General features: G+C 45.9%; 1 long non-coding RNA gene across 1 annotated transcript; it reads left to right on the plus strand.

Moving 5' to 3' along the window:
* The first annotated feature begins 580 nt into the window (after positions 1-580).
* Positions 581-14902, plus strand: LOC126487303 (uncharacterized). Its single transcript, XR_007588328.1, has 3 exons — positions 581-1509; positions 3445-3556; positions 13963-14902. It is a non-coding gene; the product is annotated as an uncharacterized lncRNA (long non-coding RNA).
* Positions 14903-15127: the final 225 nt, after the last annotated feature.

The raw sequence follows: 15127 nt of genomic DNA on the forward strand, positions 1-15127 counted from the left end.
CTCGGCTACTCTGGGGAATAAACTAGGAGTATTACCTGAGCCTGGGAGTTAGGACCAACCTGGGCAATGCCGTGAAAACTTGTCTTAAAAACAAACACACCTATCTCACTTATTTGCTAAGATTTCTGAACACAAAACCAGGTATGTTTCCATCTCCCCAGGAATTAGGTACTGAGAAAAATGGGGGCAGGAGATTATATATACTTATGTATGTATATATAAGACATTTAAACATTTACATTCTAGGATTTCGGTTTAACCAATCTTTCTCAAATTCCTTTGGGCCATTAATCTTACAAAATCTCTACACCATAAATATATCAACCTACTTTGATTTCCAGACTGGTTGACTTCAGGTTCAATGAACCTGAATGTTCTAGTGTGTCTGCGTGAGGATGAGGAGAACACATACAGATGGTACCCAGAAACTCAAGAATACGTAAGCCTGTCCAAGAATCATTAACACAGCTTGGGAGTCCAGAGCTGGGAGCTCAGGTTTCCTGGATGTGCTGGAGGGTGGGGCCGGTTACAGAGAAGGAAAAGCTGCTGTGTGGAAAGGTGCTGGGGGCAGGAACAGCCTGCTGTCTGAAATAACACAGAGAGAGTGAGTCAGCCCGTGACATCCTTTACATCAGTGGTTAAGGATGGGTGTGGCTGGCCTCCTGGACACAGGTAACCAAAGGACACAGGATGCAACCCAGTGCTGACACCGTGTGCTAATTCCAGCACAGACTGGCTGACAGCGGGGCCTCTGTCTGGGGGACTACAAGCTGCAAAGCAGGGAGGTAATCCTGGAGCTATTTTTAGCACAGCATCTCAGGGCATAGAGGACTTAGGACGTGCCTGCAAAGGGAATTCATCGGATGGAAATGCAGGCGTGTAGCCTGCTTCACTTCCTTCCCCACCCCCCCAAAGAGTCCTTTCTACTGCCTGACCCGCAGTGGCCTCGCTTCCTACCTCTGTGGTGAACTGATGCAAGGGTCCTAAGGCCTCTGTGCAAGAAATGCTCAGCCACGAACAAGACAACAAAACTAGAAGACTTGGTTGGAATCAGCTGCTTTGGAAAACCGAAGAAAACCAAGTGTCTTAATACTTCCGTTTATAACAAGTGCCCCAAACAGGCTCAGCTTGGTTGGAAATATTGGCACGGTGGAAATCAGTAGAACCTTAAACGAAGCCACAGACAATTTCCCTTGTGCTACAATGGAAACTCCACGCTCTCACAACACCTAAGGGCTTTCCTACCAATAAAACTCGTTCGTGGAGGATGATGCCATCAGAAAAACTCTGATTGGCTGAGTGTTTTGCTGGCAGCCGAAATTTTTCCAAGGACCTTTTTAGGTAGCAGACAAGGTATTTGGTTTTTGGCTTTTCTTCCAACACGTTCATCATCATAATAACTAGCATATACGTTCTTCCCCCGGAGGCTGTTTCTGCAGAAGGTCAGAGTCCACTTTTCTAGAGCATCTCCGCGCGTACATACCTCTTGGTCTGGCAGTCCTTGACTTGGTAAGTGGGGCAAGTAGAAAATGAAGATGCTTACTTCCTCTTTCTGCCGTGGGCTTTCAGATTAGACAGAGCAGTGGAGATTTTGAAGCTCAGCCCAGAAATGTCACAACAGAGGATGGGAAAACCAGATTAAAGGAGCCCAGGAAGCAGCAGGAAGCCTTCAAGTTTGAGATGTTTATTAATTTCTTGTGTGCAATGTGTTAAGCTGGGCAGGTGGACCCTGTGCACAAAGAAAACACAAACACATCAGGCTGCCTTGACTGTGTGCTACATACACAGAACACTACCAGTTCTACACTTGTGTATCCCAGGAATACACAAGCAAAAGGAGCCTGTTTTCCCTGGGCAGTCAGGACAAGCACACTGACTCCCGTGAGGCAGTAGGCAGGATTCCTTCCCCTCCTATTCTCTGGCTTACTGGATGACAGTTTCCGGCTAATATGCAGCTAGGCTTAGATGAGAGATAGAACCAGAATCAGAGACATAGCACAGGCCCGCCTAAGTTCAGTTCTCAGTTTAAAAAAGAAAAGGCAGGGCCTGGAGAGATGGCTCAGCAGCTGAGAAGGCTGGCTGCTCTTCCAGAGGACCTGAGTTCAGTTTCCTGCAACCAGCCTGGGCAACTCTGTTACACAGAGAAACCCTGTCTCAAAAACCAAAACCAAAACAAATGAGCAGACAAAAAAAAAACAAAAAAACAAAAAAACAAAAAAAAAACCACACACACACACACAAAAAGCCCAAAACAAAAACAAACAGACCAACAAAACCCAGAAAAACAAAGGGCAGAAAGGCTAAGATAGCAAGGTATTAACTTTGAAATCCAGAACAGTGGAGAAGCCCATTTAATATATCAAAGTGGGACTGGCCTCCAGGTTCTCCCAGCATCCCTCAGTCCCTCCCAGTTACAGGGTAAGGCTGGCATACCCCACCCTCTACCCTGAACTCTCCAGTCCAGGGGCTGAGCTGTCCTCCCCCAGAGACTTTTCCCTATAGAATACAGACATTTTGCTTACCTCACCATTTGTATTTCAGTCTCTTCCTTGATGCCCTGGTTCCTCTCTCTCCTCTCTCCCTTCCCCTCCCCCTCTCCCCACATGGCCCAGCTCAGTCTGGTCATGTCCTCTCTGGACTCTCCCAGATGTCCGTGTCTCTGGCTCTGCTCTCCCTTTCATCTGTAATAAACTTTCTCCTTTCTCCTCCACCCACCGAGGCAGCCATGCCCTTTCCTTTCCTTTTTCTTTCTTTCTCTTGTTTGTGTTTTTCTGTTCACACGGTGGTGAGGAAGCACAACCGATGCCTAGCCAGGCCTCTTTATTTCCACTTCTCCTTCCTCCTTCCATTTCTGCCTCCCTTTCTGCCCTCCCACCCTTCAGAAGGTGGACTGAGGAGCTCCGCACAAGGAAGTTAACTTGACTGGTGACACCCATAGAGGCTTCTTGTTAACAGATCCCCACATCAAATGCCCTGGTACCTACCATGTGGAGACTGCCGGAGAACTGACCAGCAAATGGACTCTTCCATCCCCAATGTTTTCCCCTTTCCCTTCTCTAAAACTCAAAGACCCCCCCTCTCAAATCGTGTGCACACAGTCTCACCTCCTTGGAGAGATTGCAGCCTTTCTGCTTCTGGGGATGTCTGTCTGCTTTCTTTTTATTTCCAAATGGCCTACATCACTTCAGATCTAACACTTCCCTTCTTGTTAGTGAGAACTAAAAACAGATGCTTACGCTGGGACCCAGATCACCTGATAGAACTCTTACCTACCAAGTTTCCTGGGTGTGACTCCCAGGTATGCGGGACGATCGCCTTGATTGACCCTGAGCAATTATTAGAGAGGGAGCTTTGGATATAGAACAGTTGGTAAGGTATGCACCTAATATGCAGGGGACATGGGTTCAGCCTCCAGCACTGTCGTAACTGTGTGTACTCTTGCAGTCACTGCAGTTGTAAAGTTGAAGCTGGAGGGCCAGAGGTTTGAACTCACTTTTGGCTACGTGGAGACAAAAAGTTCAAGGATGTCTCATTGAAGTCCAGAGGAGGGAATAAGGTAGGGGCGGTTTCCTAAACGACTTATCTGTTTGTCCTGTTGTACTCTGGATGGGTTCTCTCTGGGGCAGCATGTTAGTGCCCTCTTCCCTGGGGCTCCAATTCAGTGAGAGTTTCTTTTTTTTTTTAAATATTTATTTATTATGTATACAATATTCTGTCTGCATGTATGCCTGAAAGCCAGACAGATGATTGTGAGCCACTATGTGGTTGCTGGGAATTGAACTCAGGACCTTTGGAAGATCAGGCAATGCTCTTAACCTCTGAGAGATGGCTCAGTGAGAGTTTCTTAACAGTGGCTAGAAGAAGCGGAGAGAACAAGATGGCAAATCTTCCTTCAAGTGTAGGAGGAGGATGACATCACTAGGTGATACACCGAGGCAGCTGATACAGCTAAATCTTTCTGTCTTCACAGTTTGGACTTCAGAGCCCTGAAGACAAGAATAGGCGGATGTGAGTTTCCTACAACACAGAAAGCCAGCCTTTGAGAGATAATGAATGTTGGTGGGGTCAGAGGGACAAGCTAGGTGGCGGTGTCTTCTCTCGTCAGGTCCCGCAATCATAGAGGAGTGGAGGAGGCAGCAGGTGCATGATTGGTTGGTCATTGGTTGGCTCCTGATATCTGGAAAGACACTGTAAGGTCTCTGGTCACTTTTGTTTGCTGGAGATGGCACTGGTAGTTAGGCAGGTCGTCACTCACTGGTACAAACCATCACCCAGCATTGGTCTAGTCTTCAGCACGGGTCTTTCTTGTCCCATCCACTCCGGCCTTCTGCCTCTATAATGAACCTTAGGTTCCTTCCTGAAATCAGTTACTGCGGTAATGATATCAGCTGGCCTCTAAGTCCACAATTGTCCCTTTAAACTTGGCCGGCTCAGCAGGCTTGGCTGGCACAGAAAAGCCTGTGACAGACAATTGTATTTATTCCAGGCAATTGTCCCAGACTGGTTACTCCCTGCTTCCTATGCACCTGCCTCTCCACGCAGTCTGTTCTCCCAGTATCTGAGTTCAGCCTTACCAAACATTGGCTGAGAGCAGTGCTCCTGGTTCTGTCCAGAACAACCCAAGAGTCTGGGCTAACTCAGCCCCTGGGGTGGGGCAGAGAGAGCAAACAGGAGGTATGACGGGATGTAGGCATTCTCCCACTGACTCCTGGCTTTCCCCGCTAGCCACTACAGCTAACTAACTACACCGGCTAGACCAGGTTTATCAGGTCCTTTTGAGAGGGTGGTGTGAGGAATGCAGGTCCCGCCCTAGGAAGGCTGATCCATTAAGGAACTAGAGGGCAAAGAGCAAGAGGACTTGAAAGACTCTGAAGCCCCAAACTCAGCACTTCTGGTAACGGCACAGAGGGGCAGGGAGAAGGCAGAAGTAGCTACAAAAGGTGACCCCTGAGTCCATTTCTTCTGTCTTAGGACTCTGGGGATCTCCCTGACCCTAACTTTAAAACCCCTGCTGATAGTCACCCTATTGTACCGAGCCCTGGTCTTTCTCTGCCTTGGTAAGTCTTCTCAGGGAATGATGTCTGGGCTTCTGCTTGGGGTTCTCTGACTCCTTGCTCTGTAGGCCACTTCCTTGTCTCTCTCTCTTTTTCAGAGACTGGGAGATGTACAGTAGGGCAGACTAGAAGCGGTGGGGAGTGCTATAGGGAGTAAGATGGGAGCAGAGTTCAGAACAATGGAATGAAATCGCTACCCTTAAATCTCTGGGCCCCAGAGCATTGCTGAGGCAGGGAGCCAGAGTGGCTGCAGTTTCCCTAGAAATCTGGTTCTTTCTGTGCCACATTTCCTGATCCAGGAGAAATTGAGTCCCTTTTAGGGTTCTTAAAATGACTTAAAATAAAATGACTTAAAATACACTCAAATAGAAGAAGTTCAAGGACAATTTGTTTGTTTATTTACTTATTTTTTCAAGGACAATTTTATTAAGAGTTTAAAAGAAAGGACTGAAGAGATGACTCAGTGGTTAAGAACATATACTGTTCTCTCAGAGGACCCGAGTTCGGTTCCCCCCAGCACCCATGATGGGGCTCTCAGAACCATGTGAGACTCCAGCTCCAGAGAGTCTGACACCACTATTCTCCAGACTCTTGCATTCACGTGCACAGATCAACACGCAGACACATAATTAAACATGAAATAATTTTAGTCAGGCATGGTGGTGCATGCCTTTAATGTCAGCACTTGGCAGCAGACAGACCTCTATGAGTTCAAGGCCAGCCTGTCTACAGAGTGAATTCCAGGACAGCCAGAGCTGTACAGAGAAGCCCTGTCTCGAAAAAAAAAAAAAAAAAAAAAAAAACCAAGCAAACAAAAACCAAGGCAGGTAAAGAGTAAACATCATCACTTCCTGGAGGAGGAGAGAAGCAAAGGTCACACCATTGAAGTTAGCATGGAAGTCAGACACATGGCAGTCCAGCAACCCAGAATGTGTCAAGGAAAGCATGCTTAGAAAAGAGAGAGAAGGAAAGGAAAGGGCATGCAGAAAGCTTACGACCCTCACATGACTGCTGCCCATAAGCTACTGTGTTAGGAGTGGGGATTCTGGGAAGGGAAAGCCTGCCATCTCACTAAAGAACTAATTGTTCTGAGACTGGAGAGATGGTTTAAAGGTTCAGAGCACTTGTTGCTTCTCAAGAGGACGTGGGCTCAGTTCTCTCTACCCACAAGGTGGTTCATAACCATCCATAACTTTAGTTCCAGGAGATCTAATGCCCTCTTCTGACCTCTGTGAGCACCAAGTACACACATGATACACACACAAACGTGCATTGCATGCACAAATACGCAGGCAAAACACTCACACAAGTGAAATGACAAAATGCTTTTTGTTTGGTTTTGAAATAACTATTCTGCCTGTCTCTTTAGCATGCTTTAAAGTGAGCCCACTTTCCTAGGGGTAATATCTTAGCCAAAGTGACTGAACTAGCCCAGATTGAATGCTGAGTCTCCAACCAGGCCAGAAAGTCTATTCTCTTAGAAAGTGCCAGAGAAGAGAAAGGGGAGGAACAGGACGGAGTAAATTCTTGCACTTCTGGGTTACTGCCCATACTGCCAACAAGCCAGGACCCACTCCTCCCCAATAAGCCAACCAAAGGAGTCAAACTAATAGCGAAAGACAGAAAGAAAGAGACTTATTCACTAGGGCCGTATGGGGAAGAGGGATCCCAGCAACTCCTACAAGTCTGCCTTCAAGAATCCACGTAGTGTTTATCTAGAAAACAAGGGGCAGGCAAAACTAAAGAGTGGGGCATGGTGTGGTCCCTGCCCACCATTGTCTCAGCTATAGGCCTGTCCTGCAAGGTCATCTAGAAAATTATAAATCCTTTTCCCCTCAGGTAAGTTCCATGTCTTGATGCCCCCAGGTCAGATTACTGGCAAAACTATAATTCAATGGTCTGATAGCACAAGAGGGGCACCCTGACTCTCTCTTTAGAATGTATTATTCCTGATGGACCAGTTACATTATCATGTGTCATCAAAGCTCCCTGAGGGAGAACCCTGGAAACCCTGGAGATGGTTTGGTGTAGTGGAATTCAGCCACGTAGCCATGTAACTGTAATTAGGCTACATGAGTTCTTTGGTCTGAGCTTCTTCCTCTATTAAACCACAAATAAAAATCACAAGAATCAGATTTTACAGTGTTCTAAGGACTACATTTAACACTACCAAAACCCTGCCCACAGACTCAGTTTCATTGTGATTTAAAAGAAAAAAAAATGGGGATAATAAAATATCCATCACCTTGAGTTTTTTTGAATTCTAACCAAGTTAATATTTATAAGAGCCGTAAGAATGTGCCTAGAACACAGCAAACTCCATGTGAATATTAAATAAAATTATTCATTCCACTATTTTTCAGTGCTTTGCCCAGACAGATTCTTCATAATTATTGCTGTTAAATTTCAAACCTAGGACAAACAGCTGAGGTGCCTATTTAACATCAAAACAGATCTAGCCTCCAGGTTCTCCCAGCATCCCTCAGTCCCTACCTGTTACAGGGTATGATTGGCCCACCCTGCCCTCTACCCTGAACTCTGTGGTCCAGGGACTGCACTGCCCTTCCCTCAGTTCTTCCCTATATATAGGGAATCCAGACATTTTGGTTACCTGTGTCCTTTTTGTACCTTTGTCCTTTTGGCTGTTGCACCTGGTTCCCCTCTCTTTCTTCCCCTAACCCTCTCCCTACATGGCCGGGCTCAGTCTGGTCATGTCCACTCTGGACTCTCCCAGATGTCCCTGCCTCTGCTCTCCTTTTATCTGTAATAAACCTTCTCCTCCACCTACCGAGGCAGCCATGCCCTTTCCTTTCCTTTTTCTTTCTTTCTTTTTTTGTTCAGTTGTTGAAATTAGTTTTAATGCATTCACCAGGACTGTGAAAGCGTTGATCCTGGCTTCTCCTAAGATGGCTATTGTTTCTATTGTTTCCCTTCCCTGCTAATGTTGCAAGCTGTGCCTTGCTAGAGTTTCAATGCCTGTGTCCCTTCCCAAATCCTTGTTGAAACTTGTTCCCCAATGCAACAGTACTAAGAGGTGGGGCCTCTTTGAGGTAATTAGATTGTAAATGTTGTGACCTTATAGACAGGATTAATATGTAACGAAAGGGCTAGAGGGAACTGGCTCAAGCTCCTTGTGTCCTTCTGTGCCTCTTGTCCTATGAAGATGGCTTTTATCCCCTCTGGAGGGTAAGAAACAAGGCTCCATCTTAAAACCAAACCAAACACCTGACACTGCTGGCTCATTGGTCTTGGAGTTCCCAGCCTCCACATGTGAAAACGTAGTTCTGCTGTCTATAAACTACCCAACTGTTGATAGTTTATTAGCATCATTGACAGACGGAGGCAGGCTCATCTGCATCAGCCCTCTCTTCTTTTCTCTCTGCTCAGTGTGTTTTTCTCTTCCAGGAAAGGAGTTGATTGGCCAATCCCACATGGACCAGGCAAATCTGTGAGCAGACACCATAGTGCAGCTTGCACCTTCCATGTCTCCTACCTGCTGCCCTGCTTCCAGGATTTCCTTTTGGGATTTTTTTTTTCATTAAAATACCCAGAAATTCCCTGAATATTGTGTCTAATCCTAATTAAGTGCTTGGTTATTGCATGGTTATTAAATTTGTGCGAGGGATTCAAGGGCATGTTCTGAGGTATAAAGCCTAAGAAAGAAAGAAATCTACCAGAAACACTGTCAGATGTTCAGGCAGTCACTTGTTTGGTTCCCTTTTTCTGTTGATTGATTGCTCTATTTATTTGTAACTTTACACACACACACACACACACACACACACACACACACACACACTCATACACCCGCATGCACGCACACACACACACATAAATTGTGAGAGTCAACGTGTTGTGGAATATTAGTTGCAGATGTGTTACATTCATTTATGCTGTGGAATATTTGCTTAATGATGCAATGATGTCTTGTATTCTTTTGTGTTGCATTTGTTTAACTCTGTGACGCTGTGTTACTTTGCCCATCTAAAATACCTGATTGGTCTAATTATGAGCTGATTGGCCAATAGCTAGGCAGGAGAGAGAAATAGGAGGAGCTGTCAGGCAGAGAGAATAAACAAGAGAAGAGAAAAGAGGAGGGAACAAAGGAGAAGGAGAGGAGGCTGCCAGGGGCCAGCCACCCAGCCACACAACCAGCCACGGAGTAAGAAGGAAAGAACAGCAAATAGAATAGAGAAAGGGAAAAGCCCAGAGGCAAAATGTAGAAGAGAAACTTGTTAGTTTAAGAGAAGCTGGCTAGAGAAAGCCAAGCTAAGGCCTGACGTTTGTAAGTAAGACTACGCCTTCGTGTATTTATTTGGGATCTGGGTGGCAGCAGGTCCCCAAAGAGTAAACAAACAAACAAACAAAAAAAAAAACAAGCTATACCAAAATTTGTTTTAAATTTTAATTATTGTGCCTAGGATATCCATGAAACAAAAGTGCCTCTAACCTGTAAGCCCCTCACTCAAGGACAAATATTTCCTGAAATGCTGGAGGCTATCATTATGTTTTTGCTACCCTAAATAAATTCATTTGACCCATCTGTACTGGGTGAGCTTGATCACATGTAGGTGGGAGGCACGTAGGCAAGAAATTTGTCAGGGCTTATGTTTGCCCTGATATGGTGTCCTTGTGGGTTTGCCTTTTTGAGCCTTTGCAAAACATGACTTGGGGCCATTTTCTGGCAGCCCAGAAACGGACCTGGTCAGAGTACATCACATACTGCCCAGTATTTGATTAGAGCTTGCTTCAGATTTGGTTCAAAATTATGGCAGTGGTCTTATTCTCACTTGGTACTTTTCACCATGTATTACATCCTTGGCAAGTTCTTTTAGACTTCCCTGTGTTCCGGCCACTTCATCTTCCCTGTATTCCCCCCAACTTCATCTTCAAATCTCCTCTCAGACATCTGATGTTATGTTTTGTAGATGAAGATGCCCAGGATTAGATACATTTAAGGCCTGTCCTATTTTATACAACTAGTGACCTTTGACCTGACCCTCTCACCCTCCCTCTGTATTCCCAGGCTCTCCCACATTCCCACACGAGTCAGACTTGCCTGCTCTCCAGCCTTCTCCTGTCTTCTCTCTAGCATGTAGAATGTTTGCTGATAATTTTGGTGGCCAAAGAAATTTAAGTATAGCATTTCTCTAAATGACAGGTCTTCAGCCCCACCTTCCTCTTTGCATCTAAAGCAGCGGTTCTCAACCTCGAGGTCATGACCCCTTTGGGGCTGAATGACTCTTTCACGGGGGTCACCTAAGACCAATCGGAAAGCACAGATATTTATGTTACTATTCATAACAGTAGCAAAATTACAGTTATGAAGTAGCAACAAAAATAATTTTGTGGTTGGGGTCACCACAACAACACGAGGAACTGTATTAAAGGGTCGCAGCATGAGGAAGGTTGAGAACCACGGCTCCCAAACATCTTTTCTGTTGCACCTTCTCCACAGTGACAACCCCTTGCCGTTCCCCGCTCCACGACCTGCCACCGACTCTGAGAGTTTCAACCCAAGAACTAGAACAGGAAGTGTTTTTAAACAGCCTGTCCCTCTCTCTAAATAATTAAAGAAGATACTATCAGGGAGATCAGGTTTTTATTAGCTCGTCTCAAGTTCACCGTCACTCCCGCTCATTCAAGGCTGGATTGAAGGTTGAGGCAGACAGCGAAGAGAGAAAAGGGCCCTCGTTTGAACAGTGTGTTGGGAGCGCGTTGCAGCCGGGCATTCACCTTCTGCCCAGACTCTTCACCAGTGGAATAAAGAATGAGCTTGACTGACGTGTTACGCTGCTTTGGAAACAAACGTAAAGGAAATGAATGAACGAAGTAATGAATGAACTAATTGTTGAGCCCTGGTAATAGTGGGTGTAATGTGGGCAGCGCAGGGCTTTGAGAACACTAGCTCCAGGCCCTTGCAGGCTGCACAGCGGCTCCACAGATGGAAAATAAGCAGCAGGGGAAAAAATGTCTAAACCGTGGAAGTGGAACACAACTTCCATTCACACATATCTTCCAAACCTCGGGCTCAGCCACACTGCCTGTGCATTGTGGGCCCCTCAGAGGAGTTACCAGGCCAGGAGCCCACCCTATACTGCGGTGTCGCCTAGCAGCACATAGGACAATAGGGAAAAAATTGGTTTCCCAGGAAGCAATTTCTCTATCAGCATCGAGGTTGTGCACTTGCAAGAGGAGAGGTTAGGCTGACCACTGGAAGGATTCCATCTGCTACCCCGAGTCCTAATTTAGATAGAAATCCTGTTTAAAAAGGACGCTATGAGATGTAATTTTTTAATGTGGAAGTGTGTTGATTTAGAGATTAATAGTCTCCAGGCAAAGGCAGCTAGCTGAAAGTGGGCCCCACCCACCCAGAGCCCTTGAGCGGACTCTTCCTGGTGTCTTCTCTTACTAAATATAAAATGAGGTCAAATGGCACATGCAGTAGGGGTTAGAAGCAAATTGAGGATCCACTAATAAATATTTATGCTGCCTAGCTCATCACGGGGCTTGTGTAGATCTTTGTTAAACTCCTGTCAGTTTGACTGCTTGCCTCGACTTAGACCAGGATGTGGTTTGCCAGAGAGGTCATTAGCTTTGCTCCTTGTCAGTTTAATATTCTGTTTCTGGAAGAAAAAAAAAAGAGAAAACCTTAGGAAATATCAGCTACTTTGCATGAAATGATACGCTCTGAAAAAAACAAAAACAATAAAAAAAAAAATCACCTCTGTAAAGTTGTCCAAAGGCCTTCTGTCTCGGTCTGCAAGAACTTGAGCCCCTCAGCTTCAGCTGGCTTCCAGTGTGGCCTCTGGTGTATAGGGGAGAGCCACACCTATTCTGTATTACACCAGGGACTGTGGGTCAGTCCAGTCCATCTGAGGGAGCACGCCTGGAACAATGGTTCCTTTTTGTCCTCTGCCCACCCACGCCTGTTGACTCAACCTTGAGACTTGAGAAAACAGAAAACATTTCTGCCCACCACCTCCTCCTCCTCCTCTGTCAAGTCACCAAGTCTCTCCTGGCTTCAGGGGCCTCAACTGTGAATGAGCAGATTGGGCTGGGTGATTTCTTGCAGTCGGGACCACTAATCCCTTTTATCTGGGGCAATGCCAGTTCTAGTCACCCCTCTCTGCCTCTGGGAATGCACCAGGGGTTGTCAGACTAATGTCCTAGTTTTGGATTCTGAAATGTCACTGTATTTATGATTGCCTTCCGCACTGGCTCTCTACACCACCAGGATCCCACTAAGTAGTAACCCTGAGTGACTGCTCTAATTATTTTCTCTATGACCTTGGGTGGTCATTCGCTCTGAGAGTTGGGCCCTTCTCTATGGGGTTAGGGATAAAAATTGAACTTGATATGACTAAAGATGTTTGATATAGTGACTAGGAACCCATCTGTTGTCAAAGGTGCCGAGAGGTGTGTGAATAAGACCTATACATTTTTGTTTGTTTGTTTGTTTTTTAATAATGCTGGGGATATTGTTCAGTGTGGAGAGCTTGCCTAGTGTGCTGGAAGCCCTAGGTTCCATTCCCAGCAGGGCTGCGGAGACAGGTTTAAAGAGGCCTAAAGACTGTTTTCCTAAGTAGATTACCAGCCCAAGGGATGGTGTCTCTGAGGACAGTGTCACGTTGCCTGGGACCATCTCCCTAGCTGCCTGCTCTGAAGAAAGGAACCCTACAGTAACTGTTAGCAAACTCTGAGACAACTTCCTGTGTAGCCCTTCCTCTGGAGAAGGCAGGGAGAATCTGACTGAGATCCTAAGAATGCCAGCTCCTTGCGCTTCTCTGCGTCAGTATTTCCACTAGCAGAGAAGCATCTAGAGATGGAGAATTCAGGATTCTGAATTTGTGGCCAGTGACAAGCTAGTATTGGAACAGTTACTCAAGCCCTTTGGATCCCATTTTTGCTTATGATGGGCTCCAAGCTTTCCTGTTTGGAGAGTTCATAGAATTTCAAGTGCTGGAGTTGAGGCAAGTGTGCTCCATCTCTCCTCTTCCAGGACTTCGGTGCAGTAGGACTTTTTCAAGGTGTGTTTTGATATACCTTAATCTGTGCCTCCATCGACGTGTCCAGTGCTTAGCTGTGCGTGCCTGGCACATGACAGGTACCTGTCTGGGATTTAGATTTCTGTTAGGTAACAATGGGGTGCTCTGTTACTGTTCCTGCTTGAGTTTTTGTTTACCTTATACCAGTCATTTTTCCTCAACTTGTCCCCCTACCAGGTTTTGGCTCTTTGGCAAAGATAAAGCAGAAAACAGGGAGCAGGGTAGAAATTCAGCTGCGGAAACTGGGAACCAGCAGCCCAGGCGAGAGGTCAAAGGAGGCAATGGAAGCTGGGGGAGATACCCCGGTTTCCAGGCTGATCCCTAGGAGTCTCTCTGGCTCTGCTTTCACCCTTGCCTCTCACATCTCCCCCCTCCCCATCCTGCAGTCTCCTTCTGGGTCATTCTCAAGGTGACTTGTCCCCGGCATCTCTTTACTTCTGCCCAGAGCCGCACTCACCAGAACAGCTCGGCTCGAAGGCATGCAAGGAGGACATCGCCCTTCTCACTGGTTCACAACATCCAGTCTGTCCCCTTTCTGTGAATTTACAAACAGTTAGGGACTGCTTCTCAAGGAAGTTTACACATAGAATGAAAACACTTGGAGAACTTTGGAAATATTTGTGGCTTCATTTCAATAATAAACAAATCTCAACTCAAAACCTGGCCTGACCTACTTTCTAGCTGGGTAACTTTGGTTCAGATCCTTAGTTTTTCCATTGGTAGGATGGGAGTGGGGAGACCAGTACCCCAACCTTTTAGGCTTTTGTAAGAATTAAATGAATTCTTAGGTTAGTCTTCATAACTATTCTCTGCTCTCTATGGTCAGACTTTAACCAACCTGTTCTGTATTTTTTTTCTAGGTGAGAGATTTCAACCGCACAACCCACTCCCGCCCCACCACTTCTTGATGCCTAATGGCCCCTATTGGCGTCGGGACCAAACTCTCTGTCTGGACTCCCTGAGGTTCTCCTTGGGTCAAGGCCTGGGAAGTGGAACTGAAGACAGGAAACCCGGGGGGCCAGTCTGTAGCATCTGGAGTGGGTTACAGTTCTGTCACTCAAGATCTGTGCTCCCTCTATGATGCTGCTGCTAATAAGCCACGGGTCCTTGGACAAGACACCAAACCCTGTCTGCTTTTCAGCTTATAAACATTTCAGAGAGAGGCTGGAGTGATAGCTCAGTGCTTACGTGCACCAGCTGCTCTTTCAGAGGACACAGTTTGATTCTCAGAACTCACACGATGGCTCACATAAGTCTACGGCCCCAGTTCTAATGAGCTACACACACCCTTTTAGACCTCGTGGGCAGCAGGTACACACGTGGTGCACACACATGCATGTGGGCAAAGTATCCACATATATTTGAAAAAATTCAAAGGTGAGGTTTCAGAGAAAGTTGAATGAGCAAATAAACCCAGCTGGTCCTTCGTATCCAGAGCTTCCATAGTCGTAGATTCAAGCAACTGTAGTTAAAATATATTTTTTATTGATGTTTTTGGTGTCTAGTCACACACTCTTCTTGTCCCAGAACTCGGGGAGAGGAAACAGAAAAATCAGGAGTTCAAGGCCATCCCAGCTCTACTACAGATGGAGGCCAGCCTGTATGGAGCTGAGTTGGAGGAACGCTTGCTTAACATGCGTGAGGCCCTTAATTTAACTCCCAGTGTTATATCAAGCAGTGCGGTAAAACGTGACTACGATTTCAGCATTTGACAAGTGGAGGCAGGTAGATCTGACGTTCAATATCATCCTTGGTTACATGGAGAGTTCAAAGTTATCCTGGGTTATATACTCTACTTAAATAAATGAACGAATAATTAAATAAGTAACTAAAACATTGCATCTGTACTGAGTATGTTTTCCCTGCCACTATTTGCTAAATGATACCATAAAACAACTCGATTTATGGCATCCTCATATTTCATCTAGAGAGAGTTTAATCTGTACAGTTGGGTTATATGCAAATGCTAAGGTAACTTACATATAGGACTTAAAATTTTGGTGCCCCAGGCTCTGGAACTAATTC

The sequence above is a fragment of the Alexandromys fortis genome, unplaced genomic scaffold (genome assembly GCF_014885135.2).
Source record: "Alexandromys fortis isolate MF-2015 unplaced genomic scaffold, M_Fortis_MF-2015_v1.1 scaffold_168, whole genome shotgun sequence".
Classification (NCBI taxonomy): Eukaryota; Metazoa; Chordata; class Mammalia; order Rodentia; family Cricetidae; genus Alexandromys; species Alexandromys fortis.